Here is a 24,755-nt window from a genome sequence, read left to right on the forward strand (position 1 = left end):
AAACTTAAATCAACTAAAATTTTTCTAAGTTTGACAACAACGTTTTTTTACCTTAGTTTGGTTATTTTTTATTGAAAAGAAAGAATTATTAGAGAAATCACACAAAATAGTTTTATGCAGCATTTCTTGCAAAACACCCTTTAAGCCTGATTTTTTTTTTAGTTTTGGAAATTTTGATTTTTGGGTCATAAATGACCCATAAGGCCTGGTAGGATCTAATCATGCTTGTTTTGAAGGGATTAAAAAATGTTTTTTTCCCACATAAAAAAGGGATTTTACTGGATTGTAGTGAAAACCACAAACCTGCCCGTTAAATTATGGCGAGCACCGTTTGGAAAAATTCCATCCAATAATTGATATCAACAATCAGGAAAAAAAAAAGGTTTTTAATACAAACTGCCCCGCAATAAAGCACCGCTCGCGCAAATACCTGATCGAAGCTGTAATTTTATTGGCTATTGTTTGAATAAGGAAAACAGCATATCTCACTTTTGACCTTTGGCGGACGCAATTTTCAGTTTCCATAACGAATGATTTTCCAGCCGAGATACGATTGTTTTTGCGAAATTAATTGCCATGGGAAGCGGGTGGCTTGGTGGTAATTCTTGAGGATTGAAATATTCTGATACCACACCGCGCCGGTTTAATGTTTCCCATGAGGTTTATTACAAATTTTGGGTTCGATAACGAACGTTAAGGATAGTGGCCATAAATTTGGTTCGTTCTGCTGGGTGAAATGAAATGTTAATTTATCAATAAATTCAATAAATTTTCCATGTTTTTTTTACTTCTGCGGTGCTCCCAGACGTTCCCAGGAATTTTAAACCCGTGTTAAGCACGGGGAGGAGCATAAATTGGAACAAATTTGGCCAAGATGCGCCACTGAGATGAAGATATTTTGTATTAAAGTAAATCAAGTGTGGTAGGGGAAAAAACAACAAGACGCGCGCAATAAACAAATGACAAGCGCATGAAATTTATGACGTCTGCTCGAACTGCACCTCTCGCGCTTTTGCTCAAAATTGTGTTCATTAAACAAACAACAGCGAGTTATTTGATACAAAATTTGCCAAACAAGACAATGCGATTTATAGCGTATCGCGCTCCTGGATTGCGAATAAATAAGCGAAAATTGATTCTTCATTAGGATCCTTATTCAAATACCAGTCCCGGGCGAGGATGCATGTTTGCCATAACTCAAAAGGAACCATTTGGCAGCTACCTTAAAACTGAGAAAAGGAGAAAAAAAACGTTAAGGAAACAAACTGTGAGCGCCCAGCACGAAAAATGTTCGCGGAAAGTATAATGAAATAAATACGTGTACTAAAGCCAGTCGAAGCTCGAAATAAAGAGTTGAAGGTGAAAACGACGTCTGCAGAGAACGAACCAAACAAAGCACGAAAGAATAAGAAACAAACGGAATGAAACAACGCAGAATAAAAAAAAATTAAAAACGAAAAAAAAACACGCGGCCGATAATTTTCTGTATTGGAGAAGTTTGGCGAGTTTTCGAATTTATTGAGCAGTTTATAAGCGTTAAAAACGACGACGTTTCGTGTTCCCTCGTGCTCGCACATCCACACACACACAGAACTACACATAAGTATAGACTCTCTGACCTCTCGCGTTGTCCTCCCCCCTCGGGCGAAGCCCTCTGTTTCGTTCTGCCGGTTCGACCATCATTAGCCAATCATTTGCCACCGATCGCAGTCAAGCGTGTATTTATACGTACTTCTTCTGCAAGCAAATTTTGGGGCGCAACTTTGGAAAAGGGCTCTTTTCAAAAATAGATAAGTAATGGATCTTTCAAGCTAAAAATACTATATATATATAGTCTGTGATAAGCAAAAGGATCTTATGAATATATTTTTGAAGTATTTAAGTAAAATTACTGTAGGTGTAGAACTTGACAAAATTCTTGGGCAATTGTCACTAATCCTTTATTTTTTATGAACTCAAAATATTTTTGTCTGGCTATTTTAACAATTCCAGTACATTTGGGAGCATCTTAAAATATTTCAAATATGTGTTAAAGTATGATGAACAGTACGACAGAAAAAAGATTTTCACAAAAAAATATTTATTTTGTTTAAACTTAGTTTTAAGAAAACCAACGGTTTCAATATATCTGTGGTCGTTCAAAATGAATACATTTTACAATATATCACGACTTCCGACATTTTTTTTTAAATTTTTTTTGTCTAAAGCAAATCGGTATTTTATGTTTTTAAGTAAAGAGGATCAAAATTTCATGTATATCAAGAATCTATCAAGTGAATAATTCGTAAATTGATCCAGAATCGATCGAAAAACGGCTTTGTTTAAAAATTGGAGCGTAAGACCTTTTGCATACTAAATCGAGAACTACTCAATTATTTTTTATAATTTTCAATAACTTAACTTGGACAAGTATGCGATTATCGGTAGTCAGAAAGGTTTCTAAGCTGATGACCACTATAATTATCAAATTCCTGGCTTTGTCTCTACTCAAGAACCTCAAATAATAGGCATTTCTTTTCCAACGAATGATTTCAAATCAAAACTGTTCACAATAAGTAATTAAGTCGAACAAAATGGATAAAAAATTTCAAATAAAATACTGAAATTGCAGCAGTCATTATTTAGTTCAGAGAAAAAACAATTTGTCTTTACAAAATTACTGAAAGCGTAATGCATGTTATTCTATAATACACTTGCCACACAAACACTACTTTATATGGCCCTTTTCGCTGCCATCATTTAAAAAAATATTACACTTTTGTTTATGTTTTTGTAAATTGTTTTATTTTGAGTCAATGTTAAAACGAAAACGAAGTTGACTTTATAGCTGTCGGCCACCATTGCTAGTACCAACCACTAGTGTCTTCCTTTTTATCTACAAGGACTTCGCCGCCCTGGGCTCCTAAGTGTATGAAAGTATGGCACGGAGCGACGGCGCCGAATACCCATATTTACACAAAGAATTTTAGAGCGCCCGCCGCGGGATTCGAACCGTCGACCTCTGGATTGTGAGTCCAGTGCGCGGTCCGATTGATCCACGGGTCAATGTGAATACTTTCGGGAAAAATCTAATTTAATAAGACAATATGTTTTACCACACATTTATGCAAAATGTTTGAAAAGAAAAATTCTTCCAATATATTTGTAAAACCCTAATTCAAACTTTATGTTTACATGTTCAGAGAGATTTTCAATTTTTCATTTTCATTTCCCGTTTTGTTTGTGGGTTTTGGCGAATCTGTGATTTAGGTTTTAACGTGTTATGGCCTATTAATGGCCGACCGAGAATGATGCTTTTCACAGTCTCAAGGTTCAACAACAGCAGGAAAAGCAACCAAAAACAATATAAAAATTCTAGCTTACTTTTCATTAATCCCTTTTAAATATCCTGTAGAAAGTTATGCGTACTAAAGCGAAATTTGTAAAAAAAATCAAGGCTGGATGTGAAACAATGTCAATCGCAAACTGCAATATTGTACATCACTGAACGACAGGTAATTTGTAGAACTATCAATTTTGTTATAAACATACAAATGTAGGTAACCCTGTCGTGACATAACGTAACATAAATGAGATTTTTGAATTTTCTTAGGGAAGCACAAAATCTAATTTACAACCTTTTTATTTAATTTGGAAGATATTTTTCAATTAGTCAGATGGTGAAATGGTTACCCTGACTTGAGATATTGTTACTTTTCTAAGATTATATAAATTAAAGGCCCGGTGTTGTTGACTCAACTCAATTCACATAAGAAGTAAGGTATTTGAAACATTGTTAGGGGATTAGGATAACTTATCGAATTCAAAGTTTTTTTTCATAAAACTAATTTTATTAGGTCCTTTTCGGTGCTGGGACCTGGTTAGGACCGAGTCGGCTTTTTTAATTACATTTTAACTTAAAGCTAAGAGTAATTACAGATGATGAATTAAAAGTTACAGAGAGAATCTTCACTTTCTTTTTTGCAATTAACTTTATGTCAAGTCAAGTCATGTCTCAAAAGAACATATTTGCTTTCCCAGCAAATCAGCTATTGAACCGAAGCTCATTAGCAAGTGCTTTGTGTACCTTTCTCGTTAGGCCCTTTCGGCATCATTTCACCCCGCGTTGTAGATTTGCGAAGCCGTGAGTCAAAATATAAACAAATACACCAGGCCAGCCAGGACGAGCAGCCAGGGCAGAACCGTTTATAATTATTATTTCAATATTCTGTTTGCTGTTGCTCTTGTTGCTGCTGTTGCCAATTTCTGGCCCATCATGGGTAATGGGCCATTCGGCAACTTAACGTACCGATAGTTTATGTGTGTGTGTGTGTGTTTGACAAATGAAGAGCCGACCGATCGCGTGCAGTCAGGTTTTTTTGTTGTTGTTGGATAGATTCGCGAGATATGTGAATGATGGCTTTTTTTTACGTCTGTGTGCACCACGTCTTGGTCGTTTCAGGTTAGGCCTTTATTGTTTGTAGTTATTATTATTATAGGGCGCATTCAAGTCAGGCCAACATGACAACATGAGCAAGTGAGCGGGCAGCAGGTTTCAATTGATTTAGTGCACCAGATAACGACTCAATTTCGGTGCAGGAATTGAATTTTTAATTTCCAGCTGCTCTCGTGTTTTTAAAGGTGCATGTTTTATGAGAGTATGAGTTGAGTGCGAGTAACGAACATGGCAGTGTGTTGCCCGTGGTTTTAGAGAGGTGGTGCCGGTGTTCGTGTGTCAAGGTTAACCGATTTATTCACGCGGTGACACGTGATTGTTTTTACATGATGATTCTAGCGTGGAGTCGTTACTAGCTGTAGATATCTTTGAATGGAAATCAAGTTCAGAACTGTGACATTTTTTAACTTGATTTAAACAAACACATTAGTTATGAAATTATACAGTCTCCATTTGATTATTTAGCAAATCAAATATTTTAACATACGTGAAACTTACGTTTCCCTTTAAATAACAATGAGGACACTCACCTGAAAAGAAGAGAAAAATAAATTATCAGTACAAGTTTATTTTCAAAGTCTTTTTTCTTTCATGTCAATGATTTTTACAATTCACGAAACTCCTTTTTTACTACTTTATTCCTCTACTGCTACATTTGTTTTTCGAGATTTTTGTTTTTTTTTTTCGTATGCAACTTTCATTCTGTTTTCTATATATTGTTTTTCGAGAAAAAGTTTTTTTAAGGTATTAAAAATGCACACATAAAAAATAAATATCATTTTTGAATTCAGATTGATTATATTGAATCCAAAACCAAAAAGTACAGAAATAAAATATTGATAAAGTGGACCGTTTTTGAGTAATACCCATTTCAGGTTAAATTTCTCAACAAAATAGTTTTTTAAACATATCTTATAGATATCATCGATTGAAAATTGGGAGTCAATTGGGTAGAGCTTAAAAAACTTTTTTTTTGTAATTTTCATAAACCGAAGGAAATTTTGAATTTTTCAGTGAAAAAAATTCAAAAATCGTTCCACAAAACGAGCCAAATTTTTTTGCAGCCGAAACTAATACAGCGTATAGTAAATTTCACGGCAATTTTTTTTCTTTTTAAACATCATATTTATATCCACGCAAAGCCGAGATATTTGCATAACAAAAAATTACGAATTTTCAAAATTCTTAGTATACTAGCGTTTTTAGCACAAAACATGGGCTATTTATAAACGGGAAGGCATATATTTTAGATATTTTTATTTTTCTCGTTCAAAAACGATATTTGTTTTAAATATTTCATGAAAAAACATTAGATTTTTTCACAATGTAACGTAAACGACAGATAATCATAAATTACAATTTATTTTATTAAATTTGATATCTCAAAGGTGTGAATATGAATTTTTTGGCATGTACATTCGAATGAAACAAGTTTATTTAGAAAAAACAACTTTTTTTTTTCAAAAAAGGTTACCCATTCGAGCTTTATTTGTTCATATCGAGAAGATCACAGATAAGTACTTATAAATATGTCGTTTACGCCCTTTAGCGTTTTAAATTGAAAAATGCTTTTTTCAATATTTCATCACCGCCATCTTGGATTTAAAAATTCTAAATCCCCTTAGAGTAGTTTAGAGGTCATACTAAAGCTCAACAATCAAAAATGAGACAACGAAAGTTTCGATTATCCGAATTGAAATTTTGCCAAGGCCTTCAGATAATCGAGTCTGGACTGTATTCAAAAAAGCAAATTGCATATATTTTTTCATGTTTCATATATATTTTTTAAAGATAGACAAGGATGGATACTTTTGAAAAAATACAATTTAATTGAATAATTTAAGCTTAAAAAAAACACGGTGCACTTTTTAAAATGTTTACAGAAGCTCTTTTCGATTTAAAATTAAACTAAAAATATTTTTTGTGTGTGTATTTTCGATACTTTCCAAGAAAAACTATTTTTGCAAAAAATCATAACTTGGCCAAAAAACAGAACTTCCGTCGTACCTATCTCAAAAAGTTGCCACTTTTTGTCTACCAAACATATTAAAAAATAAAAATAACGAAGGAAGTAAAGTTTGTGAAAGTCGAGTTTTTGTGATAAAATTTTTATTAAAAATTGAGTATATTTTTTAAATGTAACTATTTTTTGAATTAAATATTAAATTTTATTCAAATAAAAAAATACTTAAATTAAAATTTAGCTTGCGAAATTCTATAGAACTTGCTAAGCAACTAGCTGATTTATTTGTGCACGACAGGTATAACAAAATTGCTGAATGGATCAGTTTGATTGAAATTTGAGGTGAATATTCTCAAGCTATTAAATACCCGCTGGCCGGCAGCAAAATTATGGGAATGTTATCCTAGTCAGACTTCCAATGAGCCATTCCAGAAAGGCTCTATGGGGCCAAATTATAAGCCATTGGTCATTGGCTGGCCCCGCCTGAACGTAGAAGAATTCTCGATTCATTTTTTAAAAAGCTGGATTTTGAGATTTTGCTTGAATTTTATATTTTAAATTAAGACCAATATTTCAAAATAAAAACAAACTTAAGAAAAAATAAAAAGGGGACGAGGGTTCACAACCCTATTACCACAATTTGTGGTACAGACAAAAAAAAAAAAAAAAAAAGAAAAACTGCAAAATAAAATCATTGAATGTCAGAGCAAATTATGCGGTCACCTTTGCGCTTTACGTACGTCTGTCTGTTTGCGAGTGTGTATTTCTCAGGGCAGTTGCATTCAATTGTGCGGTTTGTAAAAGTTTCCACGTCTCTCTTTTTTTCTGCTGTTGGATAATGAGAGGTGATCGATTGTGATCGTTTCATTAAGCACACCTCGGTCGTCAACGAGGAATTTATATTTGTTTCGGTTCGTTCCCTTTGAAGTGGTGTGTCGGGGGGGACTCTGCCCGTTTCGATGATGATTTAACACTCCGTCGCAGTCGTTACGAATTGTGTGTGTACACGCTAAACGGGCTCTCTGACTAATATGGGCACACTTGAAGTTGAAATGCGAAGGAATAATCCTCTCGCTGGCAAAAACGTCACCCAACCTCCCAACTTCCTGTGACAACATTAACCTTTCGCATATCAATTACCGCGCAGTTTTGTGGGGTGTACTACACCAGAAGAGAGACCTCTTGGACCTTCTTGGACTCGAAACAGGTTTCGCGCTCATTTTCGAATATCTGCTGCGCGCAGGAATGGAACCCATGGGCATGACACGACGACGCAAGACTGAAAACCGGTATTCGGATTGACCGCGGCCGGAGATGATTTAAGGCACCACAGCACAACCACCACAACTGGTGCGGGACGCTCGAAAGGTGAATAATGAAGACCTTTTTCTTGCATATATATTCAATAAAAGTTTTTTTTTTCTTTTTTGATAATGAAGCAAATCAGAAGGGGTGGTTGTTGGGATGCACTTGCTGTTGTAATTATAATTGTAGTTTTGATTTATTGCATCCCGGTGTATAATTAGCTGGAAGACTACCCGACCCCTACCGGTGTCTACAAATCTTGGATGAAAATCTTTACAAGTAGTGTAACAGGTGTCGAAAGGTCGTGACTTCCAACTTTGCAACGAATGTTCAATGTTCGATTCATCATTTGGTTTGGAAAATTACCAGTTTGTTCCATTAATTTATTTTCTTTAGAATCTTGTCCTAATTAGTTTCTAAAGGTTATTGCATGTGAAAACAATATGAAGGGAGGAGAGGGGAAGGGTTAAAAATCCTCGAAAAATGCTGCCTCTTTTGAGGATTAAAATCGAGCGATTAATAATTTTGTTGCTCTTCGATATGAAACAACTTATATTGGAGAAGTTTATTCGGATTTAAAACAAATTTTTACTTCGAAATACTCAGCTGAATTCAATTAATTTTGTATTATTTCAATCAACTCGACACCCAATCCCCAGCATCCATCACATTACATTACAGACACTTTTAAACATTGTACACGATCACAAACATCCAAGCAATTGCGCCGATTTATTTCCATTCCTCACTCTCACCAGACTCTCTTTACGTAGATTTTTTTTAATGTTTCATCAACTTCAGCTACAACTCCGAACAACTCTAAACATCCGAAGTTGGGCCGAACGACACCCGAGAGTCAAGAATGAGCGTGGTGTTCGTGGCGAGTTTGTGTGCGGTTTTTGTTTTATTAATTTGCGTTTCGCGCGCGCATATTATTGCTCACTTATCGGGGCCCGAACGGGCCTGCGAATCAAATAGGAGAAAAACGAGCAAAAAAAAAGAGGCATTTTTAGATGTACTTGTAAAATATAGTTGGTGTTGAGTGATTTCCATTTTTTCTGCTGGTCGCCGCATACCTCTCTTTGTTCAACAAGCATGGCAGCACTTTCGCACTTTTGGGAAACCATGTTCGCGTGAACACTTATACCAACAGGAGGGAAATGTACCAAATTAAATGTTTACACGTTGATAGTTACGTTTAAAGGTGAGAGGATTTTAGATTTTTTGTTTTGATAAATTAAGGCAAAAATCAAAATCATTTTCTCCTAAAACAGGATTTCAGTTATGAAACCCCCGGTTTTCTAAAATAACAATGATTTCTTATCTGATATGTCAAATAGTAGCTTATGCAACAAGTTGCAAAAAGAAGATTTCATCAGCACGAGTTATATATTTATCCAACGAGGTTTACCGAGTTTTGCAAAGAGTTGCTTACAACATTTATTGCAATTTTGAGAAACGCTTATTTAAATGGAACTTTATGGTATTTATCCTTGCGTTAAGTAAATTCACCGTTCAAAACCAAAAAATACTCCAAAATGTTACTTTTTGATACTAGTGCTGCCACAGTTCGAGCCAAACATTTCATTATGGCACAAACCCAAAAACCGCGATTCGAGAAAATCGCTTGCAAACAGTGGACAACTTGTTTTGATTCCTATTCAAAAAATAAACTTGACTGATGGTATTTTTAACTAAACATGTGATAAAACACATCATTGCCCTTAAATCTGCTTTAATGCTTCTTAATTTATGTTGATTTTCGCAATAAAACTCGTTATTATGCCCTTTCATTTTCCAACTGTTGTTCATAATGGGCCCTTTCTAAGTGCAATTTCGAAGAGAGCTGAAAGGGCACTAAAGCGCTGTCACCTGATTGTTGCTTTGTGTGATTTTTATAAGCCATACATTTAGTTAGAAATAATGTGGAATTCAGTGGTAATTTTGATTATTGGAGAACATTTGTGATAGAATGTCCTTTGTGAAAAGTAAACCAAACTTTGTTATGAAGTGAATTAGTGTGTGACAAGTTCATTTTATAACACAAAAAGTTCCTTAACTACGAACAGCTAACGAAAAACAAAAGGGCACATTTGAACTTTTTTTTTGGTTTGGAGTGAACATTGGTATGTGACCTTTTGTGTTTTTCATTTTTTCAATAGGAAATTGTTTACTATCAAGCTGATTCTTGGGGGGCATGTAGGAAGTCTACTAATGAATGGAATAGTAGAATAATCCCGAATGTTTACGTTTTGGTTTTGTGTCCTAATGAAATGTTTGGCTCGAGTTCTACTTTTCAGCCCTGGGTTTGAAAGGTATTACTTTTTCATTCTTTTATTTTTAGTAGACTGTTTCGTCGCTCGAGAATGAAGTAAGTAGTTTCACGACGGAATTGCAAAAATAGTTTTAAAATGCATACATTTTTAACTGGTATTTTTTTTTTAAATTTTTATATCTTGTGGTCGTTTGCAAAATGTCGCTAGCATTATTTAAGGATTTACATACATGTAAATCGGCAAAAATGTCAGAGGTTGGTTTGAGCGCAACCTTAAACTTTTTTTTAAATCTGTTCTCAGGATTTTTTTTTAAATCTGTTTTTAGGAAATTTCAATATACATTTTCAACAATTAAAAAAATAAATTTGAAGATATTTGGTTGTATCATTGCCGAGATATAGCTATATGAAGTTAGCAGTTTCAAAAAACGGGTCCCACGATATCTCAACACTGCCTGTACCAAATCGGCTCCAAATTTTGGTGATGACTCGTTAAACCGGTCCCGTGTGCATGACGAAGGCCGATTTTCAAAAATTTTAGTTTAAAAAAATAAAAATATTTTTATGCTTTTCATGTAAAACATCGAAAGTGTTTGATTTTTGTATTTTAAGAAAATGCAGAATTTCAAAATCGGACTTCGTCAAGCACACGGGATATGTCTTGCGAGTCTTCACCTCAGATTTCAGCCAATTTGGTCTATTCCATCTCGAACTCCATCTCCATCTCGTGGCACCCGTAAATCAACTCGTTGTTCAGAGAAAAACGCTCGCAAAGTTTGACAGTTCGCTTTGCGCATGGCAAAATTTTCAGCTTAAATCGTCTGTAACTTACTTTAATCATAAAATATCTTCATGAAACTTTCAGGAGTGATTGAAAATCATCTTTTAAGTTGATTTAATAAATTTTCTGCAACATGATTTTTTTTTATTTTCTACTTGTATGTAACCCCTTAAATCGAAGCCGTTTTTTGTTGGTTTTCAAATGTTAAGAATTGTTTAAATTATTACCGAAAAGTAAAAAATCCTATGAGGACGCTTTGAAAGTATTTTTTAATTAGAGAAGAGAAGATTTTAAAAAAACAACAACAAATAAAAAGTCTAATAAATTTAAAAGAGTGATTTTCCGGAAGAAGAAAAATTTCCTTGAAATTTATTTTTGCTTCATTTTAATTTTCTTAAATTCTGTGGGTTTTTTCTCTTAGCAAAACAGCAATTAAACATCATTAGTTCGTCAACATTAATCCACATAAAATATTGACAACATTCCAAACAAAAATTCCATACAAAGTTTAAAAAATCGATAGCTGAAAATTTATGGTTATGATGATGGAATTCTAGAAAAAAAAAATAAAGCAAAAAATAACCTTTTTTCACTCGAAAACGGAATTGCGCAAAATATTATTTTTTGATGTTTTTAATAATTGTGAATTTTATCTTTTAAGTTACAATACGGGATGGTAAAACATGTTTTGACAGCGCTGCGATTTTTTTTTTTGAAATCCTAAATTTTTGACAACGTCAGAAATATTGTTTTTTTGCCTATAACATTATTTTTGCTTTGAATTAAAAATAAAACTTTTTTGTCAGTAGAAATTAGAATTCAGCTTGCTTTACCAATTCTGATAAATTCCATAATTTGTAGTTTAAAATAATGAAAAATATTTTCACTCGAAAACGGAATTGCGCAAAGTTCTTTTTATGTTTTTAATAATTGAGAATTTCTTCTTTTGAGTTACAATGGGTCATGTTGACCTTAAAATCATTTTTTTTCATAAAAAATCAGTCCTGAAATTGATAAACTAACTTGATTGTATACTGACATTAAGGCATTTTAATTTTTAATTACAGTCAAAACAGCATCTTAGTAGCTGAAACCTGCTTAAACTGTTGATTAGTTAACATTAGGTGTCGCATGGAAATGCATGATTTTCCCCTTTAGAGTCTCAAAACATTTTTATGTATAATTTCATATTCTTAATCTTATCTTACATAAAATCTAACGCCTATTTTTTTCCAAAATAAATATCACATAACTTAACCCATTTAGGCCTGAATTAAAAAAAAACATTTTTTTTGTTAAAGATGGGAAATGGTTTGAAGGGCCATACGAAAATTATAGGTTAGTTTTGGATATTTTGAGTTTTGGGTTATGTATGACCCATCAGGCCTGAAAGGGTTAAGACAAGGTTGCCAGATCTTCAAAATGTTTGACTAGGTTGAAAAAAAAGTTCGTTTTCGAGATCAGGCATAAAGCCATACCTCAGTAAGAAAGGAAAAACACAATCACGTTAAATTATCAAGAACAAAAATTCTGGCGAATTTTTAGATTAAAACCCGTCTAGAGGCTGGGTTGGGTCATAGGAGATAATCTATATCATGGTGTAATCTGATAGAAAATCCATGCCATGATAACCATATCGAATTCAAGTTTCACACTGTTTTTTTTTCTCTATTGCATCTAATCGTTTTAACCATATCGAACATTGATGTTGGCGCCCTTTGGTTTTCGAAAATTGGCCCTAATTAATCCCTGCATAGTGCGGGGATACCTGGACAAAAGAAATTCAGCATGACAGCTTGACAAGGGTCAAAAGTATACAGAAGAATGCAAACCAGGGGGCGGTCGCTTTATGGTTCGACAACAAAGTCAAACCGGGTTATCCCTTTCAGGAGGTATTCCTGAGGAGAAATTGTTGGTTAAGATATATATTTTTTTGATTTTGCAGGTTATGATTGTTGAAGAACTGAAAGATGTTGACTCAAAAATTATGTATAATTGTAGTACCTGGCAAAGCAGAAGCATCACAACTCTACCTTGACATGGGTCGAGGCTGGGTTCAAAATTACGGGTTTTATGATTCAAACCGAAGTCTTTGACTTAAGATAATCCTAATGCTCTGTTGTAAGTATTACAGGTTAAGGCTCCTTTGTTAAGGCGCTTTTAATTCTACCTGCGAGTAGGATTAAAACCTGAGGTTGATTGGGGAAGGGCTAATAACACTTGACGTAGCAGGAAAGTTGTCCTTTCAACTGACCTCACAGCTTGATATTTCGTCCTTGACATCAACTTGATGTCGGCACTTCAAGCGAAGATTTTGCACCGCGTTCTTAGAATTAAGGTTTAAATTGAAAAGGGATCTTATTAAACTATGCTTTAATTTTCTGACTTTTCTTCAATCCTAATTGATTCCGGAGTTAATAATCGCCAAATGTGTCAGCAAAGGTTCATTAATCTAACCTCGAGCATTCCCGCTGTCAACTAAGCAGATATTGAACACTCCGCTGGGAATTTCTACCCATAAATCAACCAACAAAGGTGAAACCCATTTCACGCGCGCCTGGTAATGATTCAATTAGAACTATTTAGCGCCATTCACGCGGCGGACTCCAGCGGGACTCATGAAATTAGCGTGGGCGTTGTTGAATGACGTCGCAGTGACGCAACCACACACAAAAAAAAAAAACAACCAAAAATTAATCAATATCTGGTGAAACAAAGCAGGTGAAACGATTCAAAAAGCTCCGCGTGACGTTCGTACCCGGGTTGACTTTTATCTGATTTTTTGCTGCTCCAGAGGACATGAGCACACAAAAAAAAAAGTGGATGCGCACTACTGGGGCACGCAGGTCACGAGAATGTTCCACCCGACGACGACGTTGACCGGAGGAGGATGCACCTCGCCGGATAATGAAGTGATGATGGACGGGAGTGGGGTGAGGTAAAAGGGGGGTTTTCGGGTGAAATTTTGCACAAACAATCGTGGGTGGTAAAGGAAAAAAGTTGATATGATGCGTCGAAAATGATGAATGCCAAATTGAAGCGGTTTTGTTCGAACGACTGGAGTTTATGATAAATTGGATTATGATTGAATGTGGGAGATTTCGCGGGAAAAACAATTTCCAGTCTATCTATGGCGATTTTTTCCCCCCGTTTTGTGCCAAACTGAGTTGAGCTGGAATGATTTTGATAATTGAGTTCAAGTTGGGATTGGATCGGTTGTGTTCGATTTGTTTCGAACATTAAGGCAAAAGCCTGATCTAGAATGAGTTCATCAGGTTTGCAATAGATCAAATCAGTGGTAAATCAAACAAATAATGGATTGCATTTTTTAACTTTATGACATTTTGTCAAAAATTAACCTTGGAAAATTGATTTTACCACAATTCGATTCAAAGGTCTGTGAGTAAAATATGTTTTTTCCTGTCACTATCGAACGTCAAACTGGTCTTCTTTTTTCGATCAAAAATAACAGAAACGAAAAGTAATTCGGTACAAGGGATGAAAAGTTATACTTTTTGGCATTGGTAGATATTTTAGCTCTTGTATTGAAAAGTAATACTTTTCAATATTGTTTTTCTTTGAACGATGAATTGACTAAACACAAGTTTTGTAAAATAACAAGCCAAATAATGTAACCCTGGCCAGCGGGCCAGTCAGGCCAGAATGTCTAAATTCAAAAAATAAGCTCGAGATCAAATTTTCACACTTCTGAACAAAAAAAAGGTAATTAGAAGCATTTATTTGTTTTCCATGCTTTTGGCTTTTGAGCAGAATATGAAACAATCGTAAAATTTTACGAACTTTACGAAAACAATATTTTATTTTTTTTAATCAAGACTAACATTTTAAAAGGGCGTAATATTGAATGTTTGGCCTTTCTAAAATGTTAGTCTTGATTTAGAAAACTTGATTTTTTTTTCGAAAAGATCGGAAATTTTTACGAATGTTTCATATTTTAACGTTGAAAATCAGACCATTGGTTGCTGAGATATCGACATTAGAAAATGGTGAGTTGTTTGGGTGAGACTTAGAAAACATCAATTTTTCTGTTTTTAAACCTTTGCATGGCAATATCTCAGCAACTATGGATCGTATCAACAAAGTTCAAAAATGCAAAGTATAGAGAATTTTCTAAGCTTTTCAAAAATATTTTTTTTAAAGTGTGCAAACATGGCACTTATTTTAAAAAATTAATAACTACGACAATTCTCAAAGAAGTTACCTAAAAATGGATATAACTTGAAAACGATGCACTTTATTAAAATTTCACTAAAGTACAAATTCGATTTTACATCGAAAAATGAAGTTGAAAAATGTTTGCGACCAATATTTTGATTTTTCGAAAAAATCAGTATTGATTCAAAAATTCTTAACTCGGTCAAAGATTTTTTGTACAATCTGGAAATTTCTGAAAAGTTGCCATTTGATGTCCCCTAAAACATAAACAAAAACAAAAAAAATAGTGTTTTTTGAAAATCCAGTTTTGGTGACAAAAAGTTAAATTAAAAATCACCAAACTTTTCAGTGTAGTCCTTATCCATACCTACAACTTTGCCAAAGACTCCAAATCGATAAAAAAATTCCTTCAAAAGATACAGTTTTTTGAATTTTCATACATAATTTTTGTATGGACAGCTGCCAAATTTGTATGGAAAATTATATGGACAAACTAATGTTGCAAAATGGCTTCTTTGGGCATACCGAAAGCACAAAAAAAGTTTCAGTCGGATTAAAAAACACAAAATTAAAATTAAATACAAAAGACCGATTTCGTAGAGAATTGCTCTTTTACTCTTGTACTCTGTGTTCTTCTAAATTAAATTAATCAGACCCAATTATTCGATTTGAAAATCACACCAGAAAACTTAATTTTCTGTTCCGTAAAACTGTGAATTATATGAAACAAGTTGGATTGTTGGCTACAAATCTACAAAAGAAATCTTATGTTAAATTTCAAAAAGTTAATATTTTCCGAGGAACATGAATACAATTGGTATTTTCAACAATGGGTAAGCAAGGTTGCCATAAAAAAAACTTTTTGTTTCATAGAATAACTTTTCAGGGATATTTTATTGCTTGAAAATGGTTCTAAAAATATTAGCAAATCATTTTGGAAATTAAGATTGTAGCAAATTTTTTTTGCTGAAATATTATATTTTAAATTTTTTCAATAATTTAAAGAAATTTGAAGAACAATGAATTGAAAACTGTGGTTAAATTTTTAGGATTAAGACGGCACCGCAAAAAGTGTCGTTTTATTACGACAAAAATAATTACAGTACAGTTTTGTGAATCAAATATTTGTTTTAGCTTTGATTATCTTTCTTTCTTAAATTCAAAATATATGAATCCTATTTGCAGCACTGCTTTTTGTGATTTATTTGTATTTATTTTCATTTCAAACATTATTTCCGGCCCTCTATTGCTTAAGAAAAAAAATGATCTGGTCCGCAGGGCCAAAAGGTTGGGCACCCCTATTTTAAATTAATCGACTGGTGATAGATAAATATCGATTAAATTTGCCTAATTAATGACAATGGTCCTTAAACGACTTGTGAACAAATCAATGAAAAAATTCAACATTGCACGTAATATTTCTTTGTTTACATAAAATGAAAGGCCCTATTGTAAAGCTATAAAAAAATCCAACAGTAAACTCACATGCAAAATTAAGCATATCATTTGTGTCATGTAATATTACATACTGATAAGCTACATATTTTTGCGTGTAATATTACATAACATTTCACACGAAAATTAAACATGTATTTTACATCCAGACCTTTTACGCGCAGCTAAATCACCTGCCCGCTTATACTGTACTCAAGAACTGAGCAGGATGCACTGCTTGTGAATGGCCCCTTAGGTCATTTTAAATTGTTTTGCTCGATTTAACGGAAAGCATATCAAATGCAAAACTCTATGACAAAACAATAACAAAACCACCAAGGTTCCGCCCTTTCATTTGCTTACTTCGTACTCTGACCACGGCAGTACGGTCGTCCGGGTGTAGTTAGTAGCCATCAACCCATAACAACACTTATGTTAGAGCGTTTTTGTTTACATTTTACCCCGAGACCGAGCCAAAACAAATTCCCCAGACAGTGTGAGGGCACTTCAGCACTCAGCCCAGCGTTGTTGTTGTTGTTTGTTATATGAACACTGTTGTTGTTATTGTTGCTGTAGTATGTTGTCATCGAGGTGCTGCCAGAGTGATTTTTCACAACCTTTCACCAACACAAACTTATCGTGCACCGTGATCACAAACACACACCGAATCGTGTAAAAATAGAGAAAACAGCACGAGGAACTTCACTACGAGTGTTCTCGATGTATTCGTGCAATAGCACCATTTGACGGTGTTTGTTTTGGGAGCGAGCGCGCGCGCTCGCTTCGGCGGCACACACATTCGCGCGAAACTCAGTGAGAGACTGAAGTGAAAGAAAGAAATGCCGGCAATGATGCCAAATTTGCATGCAAATTAATCACTCTTCTCATGGAGTGCGTGATTTATAATGCATTTAAGCGAGCATGTCATAACAACAAATAGGCGACGACGCCGAGAGGGCACGGCAATAATAAAATTAATTCGAGCCCGACCGCTGTGGGATTAGCCGCCACGACGTTTTGTCTGCCGCTCGAATGGCATTAATGCAAATAAAAAAGAGTGGATTGTTTACATGGCACCGGAGTGGAGAATAGAACGGCTGGTGCAGGTGTTTTATTGTAGTTTAATTACACCTATTATAATAAAGAAATTAATCATTTATGAAAATTCGAAGTCAACGTTTCTAATCAGTAGTACATTTTCAGTAGGGCGTATTCTTGAATGTTAACAAGCAGCTGTTGGTGTACATTTAAGGTAAAGGCCTTTTGAAAAGTTACCATGGAAAAGAGCTATGTCATGCAAATTATTAGTTGGCAGCTGATTTTTTACTAAAATGATTGATTTCATTGCTATTTTAATTTCCTGTTTTTTAATCTATAATCATTTACTGTGGATTTTAGTATCCATCGGGGACGAGCAGGAAGCAAACCGGCTCCGTGGCTTAATGGCTACGGCTTCTGTCTCCCAATCAGAAGGTTCAGGGATCAAATCCCGGTCGGTACTTTTGAAATTTAGAAACAGGAATTTGAATATGAACAAAAACTAAAATTAATCAGGTGGGATCCGAACTCACACCTTTGGATTGGTGGTCTGGGACGCTAAGCAGTCGGCCATCAGAACGTTTACACTCTAGCAGTGAAATGATCCGTAGTGTTGAAACATGTTATCTTCTCATATTAAATACGCGCTGATCCCTGATTTGCCTGACGGGATTGGAAGTCTAAATATAGATCGAGTTTCCTTCAGAAGCTTGCTTCTATGTTTAGGCGGGGCCGAACAATGCCCAGCGACCTCGGAATTGGACCGCAAGGAGCTCTGTCATTCTGAAACGGGTCGTTGGAAGCAGCGCGAGGGCTGTCACCACCTAATACCCGGGACTAAGATAAACTGTATCAGCATTCGGCATGTACACAGTCTGATACAAATTATACTTTCCCATAATTTCGCTACCGGTTAGCGGGTATTGGATTGGACCACACACACACACACATCGGGGACGAGCAGGAAGCATCTTCCCAAAGTGTTTCCAGGGTGGCAACTCAAATTTCATTTCCGAAATAATTATAACAATGTAATGTTGAATATTTAGCCCTAATAAAATGTTAGCCATGATTGCAAAATTTTCAATATATATTTTTCGAGAAGAACAGAAAATTTCACATTGTTTTTGAAAAGGTCCAATAAACATATGAAACACAATAGCTTATAGACCTTTAAAAAAACTCCAGAGCCTAACATTTCAAAAGGGCACAAAACTTTTGTAAACAAGAGTATTTCCCTTTCACTCAAATGGTGTGAGAGGGATACACTCTTGTTTACACAATTTTTGTGCCCTAATGAAATGAAAGGCACGATTTGTTAACGTTGAAAATTGGACCATTAGTTGCTGAAATATTGGTGTTTGAAATTTGGTTGTTGGGGTTTGACTGAAAACTTCAATTTTCCTGTTTATTTAACAGAGGTCAAATTTTCAATGTTTCTTATACGAAATTTCAGGCAATTTTTTGAACTTTTTTTGAACGAAAAAATATTTTAACGTACTATTTAAAAATTAGAAAAAATGCAAATTTTCATCTAAAATCAAACTTTGAGTGGCCATATCTCGAAAACGGTGCAATTTATCAAAATTTCTGTTAAATACATTTTATTTCCAATTTCTATTTTTTCCAATTTTATTTAAATCCCTTTTTTATCTATGACTCAAAAGTTGCGTGTTTTTGTTCCGTATAAAATCTATATATTTTTTGAAGTTTCAAAAATACGGAATTTGGAAAATTGATTTTTTGTAAAAAAAATATTTGAAAATCGACCAAAAATCCATGCATTTATTTTTTTCTGAATAGTCCTCATAAATACCAAAAACTTTGCCCAAGACACCGATTCAATCAGAAAATTCCTTCAAAAGACATAGATTTTCGAATATTTACGTACCATTTTTGTACGGACAGCTGTCAAAATTGTATGGAGACTTGTATGGCTTCTTTTGTGATAGGGAAAGTCCCCAAACAGTTTGAACCAAATAAAAATAAAAATAAAATACAAAAAATCAGCTGATTTCGTACAGAATTGCTCAGAGAGACAAAAATGTGTTCCCCAAAGGTATGATTTTTTGAAAAAAAGATTAAAAATCAATGCCGAAATAAACGTAATTTTTTATAATAAATCGAACTTGTGATCGAAAAGCACTTTACATTTTTAAAGTGCTACGTATGCAAGTTTAAATTTCTTAAGGATAATATATTATATTTTCTCGTGTAATTTTTCAACTTCTTCAGCAGTCACAATTATTTTCCGAATGAAAAAAAGATATTTTTTCGAGGATCAGAAAATTTTCAAAAAAAATGACTCAAAGGCATTAATGAGACCGATATTTGTTGAGATTCAGCCTTTGAAAGAAAAATTATGTTTTTTGAGTGTACCCAAAACAATACAAATGATGATTGTTAGCAACTATTGGTCAGATTGTCAATGTCATAAAATGAAACATTCGTGAAATTCTCTGATCTCTAAGATAAAATTATTATTAGAATTTTAAATTCAGGCCTAACTTTTAAAAAGGTCAAAATTAACTGTTCAATGTTCAACAAATTATGCCTCTATTTAAAAAACAGGAGTATCAAAGCTTTGTGAAACATAAGCCTTTGAAGATATTGGCAATTTAACTGAATGTAAGCGGCTTTACCTTGTTTTGTAAACAAACGTTATTACAACAACAAAATTATCAATCAAAATGCACCCATAAGAGAAACTTGATTGAAAGAAGTTTTACTTTAACATTTCTTTGTGTAAACGTGAGAAAAAACACACAAGCTGTACTGATTGACGTAGTTAAATGATGTGTATTATGCTAATTTATTTAAATTCGCTTACACTTAGACTATTAGCTGAGCTTTCGTCACAGCGAGTTTCAAGTAATCGTTAAGAGCACAGGTCTCGTCATGGTCATGAACACAGAAATGTTTATTTGTTATATTTTTATGACAACAAACATAAACATTAGATCAAACATGGTAAGATTTTACCAATTGATTTCTTCAAAAGGTAAAACTAGCCTAAAAGCATCATCAAATAAACTCTGCATACGTTTGAAAGTGTGCCCTTAATATGGTTCAAATGGTTTTCTATTGTTCAGTGATGAAGGTAATTTCCCGCAGGATCTGCGATACATTTGACATGATTAAAATGTGTGTTATACCTTTCCGGTCGCCACTTATCCCTCTCTCAATTGACCATATTGTGAACATCCGAACCCTTACCTATAAACGAACTACGTTCTTGCGGGTATAATTTGATAAATGTGGAAAAGTACTAAAACCAACCCCAGTTTAGACAATCGATAGGAAATGTTTCACGATTAATGATACCCATTGAACAGCCCACCCCAAAACAAAACGGCAAATTCAACATCCGATAGAGTTTTCAGTTTTTGTATCGATGACAGCTGCACGTGGGCAGTTCTGACTCACCTTCGCGGCTCGTTAGTCCTTTTTGCCGCACGTGACCAGGTAATTTCTACGCATCTGTCTGAACTATTTTTGGTGAGGGGGTGGATAGGTTTTTTTTCCATTAACTGATTGTGTTTATGAGCACGAACAATAGAGCGTGGTTAGGATTTTCCGCAGAGCGGATTGTAACCGGTAATTGTTTAGGGACATAAATGTTTGGGCCCTGGGACAATGGTGCACGTGCAAATGTTTTCGTCGAAAGGATAAATGAGGCTTAATTGAACTCTTTCTTCGGAGATGGACAGTTTTTCTGTGGATTCAACAAAATTGAGATTAATTGTATATTGAGATAGTTTGACCATTTGATCAACCATTGTTAGTTCGATACAACGTCTGTCAAAATATACAACATTTTTATTTATTTTTCAATGTTTAAATAATTAAGGTTTTAAATGAGTCAGTTCTGCTTCAGAAATATTACATTTGCAGTTCAGGGATTTGGAGACCCTTTCAGCTAAAAAACTAATCGGAAGCCTCCGCAAGGAAGGTTTTTATATCTAGAGATTACAAGCCGAGTAGGGTAGGGTAGTCATCAATGAGACACTTTTGGTTTTCAACTTTCAACGATTTTTCTAATTTTTTCATCAGCATGTTTTAATAAGCTTTTTGTTGCATTTTCTTTCTTTTAATGTGTTCTAACATTGACCAAAATATGAGATCGATCCGACATCTACAGCCAGAGTTATTCAACTGTCTCATTGTAGACGCACTTGGCAGGAACAATGAGACAGCTGGGGAACAATGAGACACTCTACGAAAATCAATACTTTTCTAGTAAAACATCATGTTTTTGTATTGTTCCATTGCAGGTGACTTGCCTTGAACATTTTAGAGCAATTTTGCCAACATGAAACTTTAATTAACAAAAGTTATACTAAAAAGTATTTAAATTTTGTAAAATCCATATATTTATACCAAATAACTTTGTATTTTTGGTTAAATGAAGTTAAAACTCTATAAATATGCCAAAAATCACTTTCAATTCATGTTTTGAAAGATTTCCATAGATTTTGAAAAGTTTAATGAAGAAAAATCAAAGTGTCTCATTGTTACCCATGGGCTGAAATGAGTGGGGAACAATGAGACAGCCCTGGATTCTGGGTATATTCTAAATTTTGGCCAAACCTAATGAAAGGACATTGTAGCCCAACTCAATCCCTATGGAACGTCGAAAGAAATTTGAAGAAATATTAGTTTTGGTGTAAATGGCAGCCTACGAGCGAAAAAGTAATTTTTGTCCATAATTTACTATTACACCCCAGAAAAAAAAAATTATGAATAACTTCTCAAGGGAGCGTCCATAACCAAAGCCATTATTATGGCAGACGTGTATCCAGTAGACACACCTTTCCCCCAAATATGAGCCTGATTGGTTGAAACTACGACTTGTGAGAGTCATTTTATCATTGTTCCCCGTGTCTCATTGATGACTACTCTACCCTATTTCTGGATCTCGAAAGATCTCTAATCTAATCTAACTCAAACGCAGCCTGTCCGATGAAAGCATGCTGGAAAGTCTTGCGATTAAATTGCGCTCTTAGCACTTTTCTTATCAATATTAAGAATTGCATTACATCCGAAAATGTATTTAAAAATTAAAGCGGCCAGCCCTACTGCGTTGTGTTTATGCAGAGAGGATTCAAAAAACGGATCACATTTCACAGAATCTACAGGGAAGGAAGGATGCGTGGACATACCGTATCAAACGCCCCAGTGTGTAGTTTGAAAAGGGGCAAAAACATTTTATTTGGACCAGGGGTGCCCAACCTTTTGGCACTGCGGGCCAGGTCTGATTTTTCTGAAGCAGTGGCGGGCCGCAGTTAATATTTGATAAAAGTTGAAAAAGTAAACACATTTTTTTCAATTTTCATATGATTGGGTTCTTTTAAAGCCAATACATAAAAGAACAAGTGTTGCGTATATGATTCATACATCTTGATTTTAAAAATGAAAAATAAAGATTACATTCAAAACTTTGTTTATTTGACTTATTTTAATTTTTGCTTGTTTAAAATTGTATGTATATTGTTTTTGACGATTACAATTAAATACATTGATATATTTTTCTTTATAAAAAAAACATTCAAATTTCAATGATCGTTGCAATTTTTGAAGTTTTTGATACATTTTTCAATATTTTTAAAATATTTGCAGCGATCTATTTTCAGTATGAATAATTTGATTTTAAGCTTTTTAAAAAAAAAAACTTTATCTCTAAAAAGTTGTTCTGGAAAAATACCTTAGTAAGCAGTAAGCAAACTTATTTATTAAAAAATATATATAGAAAAGAAAATGGAAAAAAAACTTCAAATTGAAGTAAACACAGTCAAAACTGAAAGAAATAACATTTAGTCTCTTTTTGTAAATTTTAAGACAACAATCCAAGTTTTTTCATAAATTTCACAATTTTACGAAATGGATAATTTTGTTTTCCTGCACAATTTTTCAGTTAAAAAATATCAATATAAAAATTATAAGAATTAAATTCAAACATGAAGAATGTTCTTATAATATGTTAAAATTTGATCTGAAGCTTATTTTTTAATTCAGACAATAATTTTATTTATTTAATACTTCATGAACAGCATTAAGGGCCGGTCATAGAAATATTTTAAAAAGCCGTCGCGGGCCGGATGAAATGGCTTCACGGGCCGGATCCGGCCCGCGGGCCGGACGTTGGGCAGGCCTGATTTAGACCATAGCAAATGTTAGGGATTAATTTGAAAATTTGTATGGACGATTTGATGATGTAAAATGATTTCTTTGATTATTGAAAAAGTACACAGTGTACTACACACAATACATTCGAATAAGAGAAATACAAATAAAACGTTGTCCGAAGTCTCATAGAATTTCTCTCTAGTAAATTTCTTGCTTCGACTGTCCGAAATTCATTTGAAACCTCCAGATAATCAAACTTCGGATATTCGAACTTCAAATAATCGATTCAGAAGTGTATGTCACCTGGACATCATAAATAAGTTAAAAGAGGTTATTAGTGTCGAATCCTTTCAACGACTCTAATTACAGCCAACGATTAGAATCAAATATTTCACCACTCTCTCCCTCCAAAAACAAAAGAACAAAAAAAAAAAACACTCCCAAGTCTCACCACATGCGCATGATTAATCTTTTCTGCGCGCCCCTTTTTCAAGGGCAATAAAAATTCTTACGTTTTTACTACGAGAACGCACACACAAAGCCACTCCAACAGATTTACGTTTTCTGGAAAGAAAACGGAAATAAAGCCGGCGCACCACGTACACGTTCGATCGTGGTTTTTGAGCAGTTGTGTTGTTCCATTCAAGAAAGCCCTTCAACTTTTTGGAGAAGAATAGACTTGAGGACGACATGGATAAAGAAACCGTTTGTTTTGACGAAATTTCCTGAATTTTCTTTTATGTGATTTATTTTTTGGTGTGTTTGTGAGATTAGTGACAGTTAATCTACATCACACAAACGAAAAAAAAACTTTCATGTTCAATGTATTCCCCGCGCCCGTGTACAAAAATTGATTTTGACGATTGAGTCATCGTCTCATCGTAACCCCCAAAGTTTTTCTTGTTTCATTATTATTATGTGGGAAGACGAAGGGGAGGACAAGGTAGTCGAGCAAAATTTTGCGCACTATTTTTATTTATTTTTTTTGCTCCTAAATTTTCATGCAACCCGAAAAATGCACGACCACACTTGCGCTACCTATGCATGTGTGCGGAGATAGACGAACTGCAGCACGCGCTCGTGTGACTATTAAGAGGGCGCTACTGCTGACTTCGTAGTCTTCGTCAACTTTTAGTCTTTTTTTCGGATGTTTTTTTTTGTTTGCGTTTCATTGACGCGCTCTCAGTTCGAGTTCATACAAGCACATTGGGCGCAGAACATT

The 24,755-nt window shown here is 34.3% G+C and overlaps 1 protein-coding gene across 1 annotated transcript in view; it reads right to left on the reverse strand.

Moving 5' to 3' along the window:
• LOC120415953 (histone-lysine N-methyltransferase trithorax) overlaps nt 1-24,755 on the reverse strand; it is a 107,094-nt gene that overhangs the window by 78,482 nt on the left and 3,857 nt on the right. The window lies entirely within an intron of this gene.

This window comes from Culex pipiens, chromosome 3 (genome assembly GCF_016801865.2).
Source record: "Culex pipiens pallens isolate TS chromosome 3, TS_CPP_V2, whole genome shotgun sequence".
Classification (NCBI taxonomy): domain Eukaryota; kingdom Metazoa; phylum Arthropoda; class Insecta; order Diptera; family Culicidae; genus Culex; species Culex pipiens.